This window comes from Hevea brasiliensis, chromosome 11 (assembly GCF_030052815.1).
Source record: "Hevea brasiliensis isolate MT/VB/25A 57/8 chromosome 11, ASM3005281v1, whole genome shotgun sequence".
NCBI classification, from domain to species: Eukaryota; Viridiplantae; Streptophyta; class Magnoliopsida; order Malpighiales; family Euphorbiaceae; genus Hevea; species Hevea brasiliensis.
Window position 1 is genome coordinate 18,468,189 of NC_079503.1, and position 6,444 is coordinate 18,474,632.

The following is a 6,444-nucleotide window of genomic DNA, read 5'->3' on the forward strand; positions in this document are numbered from 1 at the left end:
ATGATGCAATATGGGTCATTGTTGACAGACTGACCAAGTCTGCACATTTTCTGCCAGTCCAAATCGACTACAGTTTAGAAAGATTGGCCAAATTTTACATTGATGGGATAGTAAGACTATATGGAATGCCAGTATCCATCGTATCAGACAGAGATCCTATATTCACTTCTAGATTCTAGGGTAGTCTTCAGAGAGCCCTAGGAACTAAATTGAAATTTGGCATGGCATTCCACCCACAGACATATGGCCAGTCTGAGAGAGTAATTCAGATCTTAGAGGACATGCTACGAGCTTGTGTGATTGAGTTTGAGGGCAGTTGGGACACACACTTGCCTTTGATTGATTTTGCTTACAACAACAGCTACCAATCAAGCATTGGGATACCTCCATATGAAGCTTTGTATGGCAGGAAGTGTAGAACTCCCCTGTGTTGGGATGAAGTGGGTGAAAAAAAGATGATTAGGCCAGAAATTGTTCAGCAAACTGAAGAGAAAATCAGATTGATTAGAGATTGACTTAAGACTGCATCAGACCGCCATAAGTCCTATATTGATCTGAAGAGAAAGGATATTGAGCATGCAGTGGGTGATAAAGTATTCCTCAAGGTTTCCCCTTGGAAGAAAATTATGAGATTCGGCAGAAAGGCGAAACTGAATCCTCATTTCATTGGGCCATATGAGGTTCTGGAAAGAGTAGGTCCCTTGGCATATCTTTTGGCACTACCTCCAGAGTTGGAGAAGATGCATAACGTCTTCCATGTGTCTATATTGAGGAGGTACAGATCTGACCCATCTCATGTACTACCAGTAGAAGAGATTGAAGTGAATCCATACCTCACATATAAGAAAGAACCCATAGAGATTCTGGCTTATGAGGTGAAGCAGCTACGGAACAAGCAGATACTATTAGTGAAGGTGTTGTGGAACCATCATTCAGGCCAGGAGGCTACTTGGGAACGAGAGGAGGACATGAGGAGATAGCACCCACAACTGCTCAAAGATTGATACCAGGTAAAATTTCGAGACGAAATTTATTTTAAGGGGGAGAGAATTGTAACACCCCTATTTGCATAGCCTGGTACATTTCACTGTTCTGGTGACTGGTGTCAGTCCGGACAACTAAGAGGATTAGAACTACATCTAAGACACATAGATAAGCCCTGAACACAAATAATTAGTAATTGCCAAATAATTAAGTATAAATAAGAAAAACAAAATACAAGAAGTTAAATGAGCCAGGAGTCACAGCGATGGGTTACCTTCTCGGGAATGACTGCGAGGTCAGTCTAAACTCAAATTTTAAACCATAAAATGTTACGTTGCGGTCCTTAGGACCATTGTGAACACAGTGGAAAAGAGAAAATCACAGACAAGAATTGTTAAGCAGGTTAAATAATTAGGTCAAAGATCCGGAAGAAATATTGAATTACTTACAAATCGGATTGAACCAGCGAGGGGCAATTTGATCAATTCACCCCTAGAGCTAACTCCTGACCTAAATATCCAATAAAATTGGAGAAAAGAAAATTTTGAAATATAGAATTAAATTAAAGAAGTGAGGAAAAAGAAAGGAAAAAGAAAAGAAAAGAAAATAAGAATAATGACATCACCCCATGACATGAGCATGACTTCATAAATAAATTACCATTTAATTTATTTATTTTTCTAAGTCAAACAGAGGATTAAAAAAAAATTTAAAAGTTTTCTTCTCCGTTATTTCCCATCACTTTCCTCTCTCCCTTTTATTTATTTTCTTTCCACCATTGATGAACCTAAAAGCTCTTACAAACCTTAAATTCTCACCCTAAAATTCATAGCTCTCTCAACAAAACTTTGATAATCAAGCTTGGACAAGAGATTGGGCACAAGAAAGAGAAGAAAATTTGAAGAATTAAAAGGATAGAAAAGCTTCACACAAGGTTAGTAATCTAAACCTGAAAATTTGTAGTTAAATGATTATGTTTTAGTTTAGTTAACTTAGATTTTAACTTAAATCCAAACAAAAAATAATTATTGAGGGACCAAATAGAAATTCATCAAGCTAGGGTTAGGGTTTGATATGAATGAGTTTGATGGTTTTGAATGGTTATTTGAGGTGAATTAGGTGTGTAGAACATGAATACACACTTTAAATTGCATTAGGTTGTACTTTGTGTGTAGCTAGAGTTTTGAACATGTGAAAATTTGAAGAAAAATTTGAGAATTGGCCAAATGATGTTATTGACCTTATTTGAGTTGAGAAATAGTCAATTGTGACCTTTTGTGATGTGTATGAATTATTGGAAACAAGTTCCAATTCGGATTGGTGAGGGTCAATCTGCAGGCAACTTGACCTAGGTTTCTTTCAGGGACCAAAACTAAAAATTTACCAACCCAATTAGTGTGAGGACAATTGAGAATGAAACTAGACATAAAATGACACATTTTTCATTTAGGAATCATGCCCAGAAAGTGACCATAACTTAGTGAACAATTAGGTTAAATCCGGCTTGGGCACATTGACCTGTACAAAAATGACAAAATGAACAGCAGTTACGTAAATGACCATAACTTGGTCTAGGAAGGTCCAAATGATCTGAATTTTATACCGATAGAAAGCTAAGACATAACCCTAAAACTTTTATGAAAAAACAAACTCAAAATTTGACCATAACCTATTTGAAAAACTACCTGCAGTCAATATATAAAAACTACCATAATCCAAAATTTGTCCAGAATTCTGGGTAACACTAAATCCGGCCAGCCATGTTCAAATGGCTATAACTTGGGCTACAAAACTCCAAATGGAGTGATTTAAAAAGGGAAATAAATTTAAGACAATAAAGAACAACTTCTATGAAGAAAACTAAGCCAAATTATCACAGCAACATGACCAATGGAACAGTGCAAATTGAACACCAAAACTGAAAATTTGAAATTTGTGCCTAAGAGACTTGAAGTTTGAGGAAATAACCAAAACCAACAAATTAGGTAACCAAAATGTGGTATGTGGGTGAAATTAGAATTCTCATACCTATTAAGCATTAGAAAGTCAACAATTTAACTTGAATAGTGTCCTGAATAGTAACCGCGAAATACAAATTTCAAAGAACGTCAAATTAAGCATTTTAAAGTTAGATTTTAAATTATGCTTTTGACTTAAATTCTTCTGCAAATTGTTTTGAATGAATTGAGATTTTAAATTGTGACTCAATTTTATTGAAATGGTTATTATGCTTTTGACTTAAATTCTTGAAAGTTTACTTGTATGTGTTTAAAATGGTAATAAATGTTTAGTAAATTGCTAAGACAGCTTTGAAACCACAGTGTCATGACCATATATTTGAATACCTCACTAGCATGACTAGTGGAAAGAAATAGTTTCAAATTTTGATTCTCTCTCTGGCTAAAGTGTTGAGGTGTGTGCTAGTAGAGGAAGAAATTGAATGGGTACCCATAGTTTGAGCTAGTTAGCCTTGTGATTTCTCATAAGCCTCTGGCTATTGAGATGAATATGTTTCGAATGACATGATATAACTGTGTGTTTTTATGAAATTGTTTTGAGACTTCCTAAATGAAATTGTTTAGACTAAAAATTTATAAATCATGTTTTGTATCTGTTTTTCATATTCAATTCAATATTTGAATAAATGTGATTTGAATTATGCATAAATGTTATTTTAGTATGTTGTGTACCACTGAGTCATAGTACTCAGCGATGGCTGTTATTGCTATCACAGATATAGAGACTAGAAGAGCAGCAGAGTGAGCTGCTAAGGATATTGGAGCTACACCCCTGAAGTTTTGTCGGGTATATTTTATACCCTGATTGTAATATTTATTTTGATGTATGTAAATATATGTGCATGTATAAACTGATCATGAGTAGTTGTATAAAGTTTGTAATAATATTATTTTGAATTTGCTAATATAAAGTGGTTGATAAATGTAATTTGTTTTTACTTTAATGAAAAAAATGAATGGAAATATTGAGTTGTGAATTTTTTATTTGAATTTTGGAGTTTGAGAAATGATCTTGAAGTTTGTTCTGGTAGTTGTTGAATTGATGAAACAAATCGTTGGAAGTGTCTTTACATGTATTTAAAGAACTGTTTTATTAAAATACAGACGGCACTCTGTCGAAATTTTTCTAAAATTTGTGGAAAAATAAAAATAGACAAAAATTTTAACTAGTTTTCAAATTCTAATTAAATGTTTTTAATACCTATTAGAAAATGCTCACCACTTCTAAAAAGTAAGAAAATTATTTTTAAAATCCCTTGTAGGGTACTTAATGAGTTATCGATAAGTGAAATTCGGTAGTTCATTAGGTATTCTACGGGATCATGTTATACCTTATAGAGGAGTAAGGTGTGACAATATCAGAATGGCTAAAAGCCATAAAATCATAGAATGCCATAATGTCATATGCAGTACTACTAACTGAATCCTATTGGTATGCCAACCTATCCAAACCAATCTTACTAGGTGTACTAGGGCACATTACAAAGTTATTAATTGAATTTTCATGTTTTACATGTAAGGTTATTATTCATTTTACTAATTAGGTCAAATTAGTGACTTTCCAATGCATAATAGTTACATGAGTCCTAATCACATAGATTTACCACATTTTGGTTCCCAAAAGTGTTGGCATTAGTTGTCAATCCATACTTCTAACCAATAGAGAATAAATCAAAATTTCAGTTTTTGGGTGCTAGAGTTCACTGTTCCATTAGGCCATTATACAGTAAGAATTTGGCCAAGCGTTCTTAATCAAAGTTGTTCTTTATTGTGTCTAGTTACATTTCACTTTTTGAATCACCCCATTTGGAGTTTTCTAGCTCAAGTTATGACTATTGCACCATAACTGATCGGATTGTCTTTACCCAGAATTTCTGAGAAATTTTATTGGATATTGGCAATTTTTGTACACTAATTGCAGGAGAGTTTTTGAATAGGTTATGGTCAAAATTTGGGTTTATTTTCTTCATGAAAGTTGTAGGTTATCTCTCAGCTTTCTATTGGCATAAAATTCAGGTCAATTGGACCTTTATACAATGAGTTATGACCAAATGAATGAATATTGTTCATTTGGTCATTTTCCAGGGACAGCATATTAGTCACCCAGATTAGGTTAATTTTTAGGGCCACTTAGGTTGATTTTCTAGGCAGGGTTCCTTCACCAAAATTGTGGCATTATGTATCTAGTTTCACCTTTAATTAGCCTTGCACCAATTGGAGCTATACGAGTTCAGTTAAGGCTCTCCAAACATAATGGACTCGAAGAGTCCATAATGCAACGCACAAAGCAGCCTACCCTCTCCAACATTCAATGACTCAATTCACTTCATATTAAGTTTAAAACTTACCAAATGGTCACTGATTGACCGTAAAAATGTTCCTACACCATTATAGGAGCAACACCCTAATTTTCTCAAAACCCTAAGTTCTCAATTTCTCTGCTCTTCCATTAACTTATAATTCAATGTGCTAAGTGTTAAATTCATATCAAGCGCAGTTTATATACTCATTTAATCCAAAGAAATAATCAAAACCCCTAATAAGTCCATGGCTGCCAAAAATTTGTAAAAATTCATCATGCAAATGTTGTTTAAGTCCATCCTCGAAATTTACCTGATGCAAATAATTGAGGGAAATATTGCCTCATCGTCTCTTCACTTACCCAAGTTACCTCTTCGGTGTTGTGGTGCCTCCAAAGCACTTTCACTAGTGGAATCTACTTGTTCCTCAATTCTTTCACTTCCCGAGCTAGGATCAGTATGGATTCTTCTTCATATATCAAGTCCGGTTGTACTTCAATTTATTCCATGGAAATGACATGTGAAGGATTTAAGCGGTATCTTCTCAGCATGGATACATGAAACACATTGTGGATCTTGTCCAGCTCTGGTGGTAAAGCTAGCCTATAGGCCACTGGTCCCACACATTCAATAATTTCATATAGGCTAATGAACCTAGGACTTAACTTACCTTTTCTTCCAAACCTCGGTACTTTTTTCCATGGTGATACCTTGAGGAACACCTTATCGCCAACCGCATATTCTATTTCTTTTCTTTTTAGGTCGACATAGGATTTCTGTCTGTCAGAGGCAATCTTTAGATTGGCTTTGATTAATTTTACTTTCTCCTCAGTCTATTTCACCAGGTCTGGCCCTATCAATTTGTCTTCACCCAATTCAATCCAACACACTAGAGTTCTACATTTCCTCACATACAGTGCTTCATACGGGGCCATTTGGATGCTAGCTTGATAACTATTGCTATATGCAAATTCTGCCAGTGGGAGGTATCTATCCCAACTTCCCTCAAACTCGATGAGACAACTCCGCAGCATATCCTCAAGGACCTAACATGTATTTCATGTTATTATTATCATTTCAGTTTAATATTTGTATTAATTCAATTGGTTTCAATGTTTAGCTGGATTACTCTTTCTGATTGC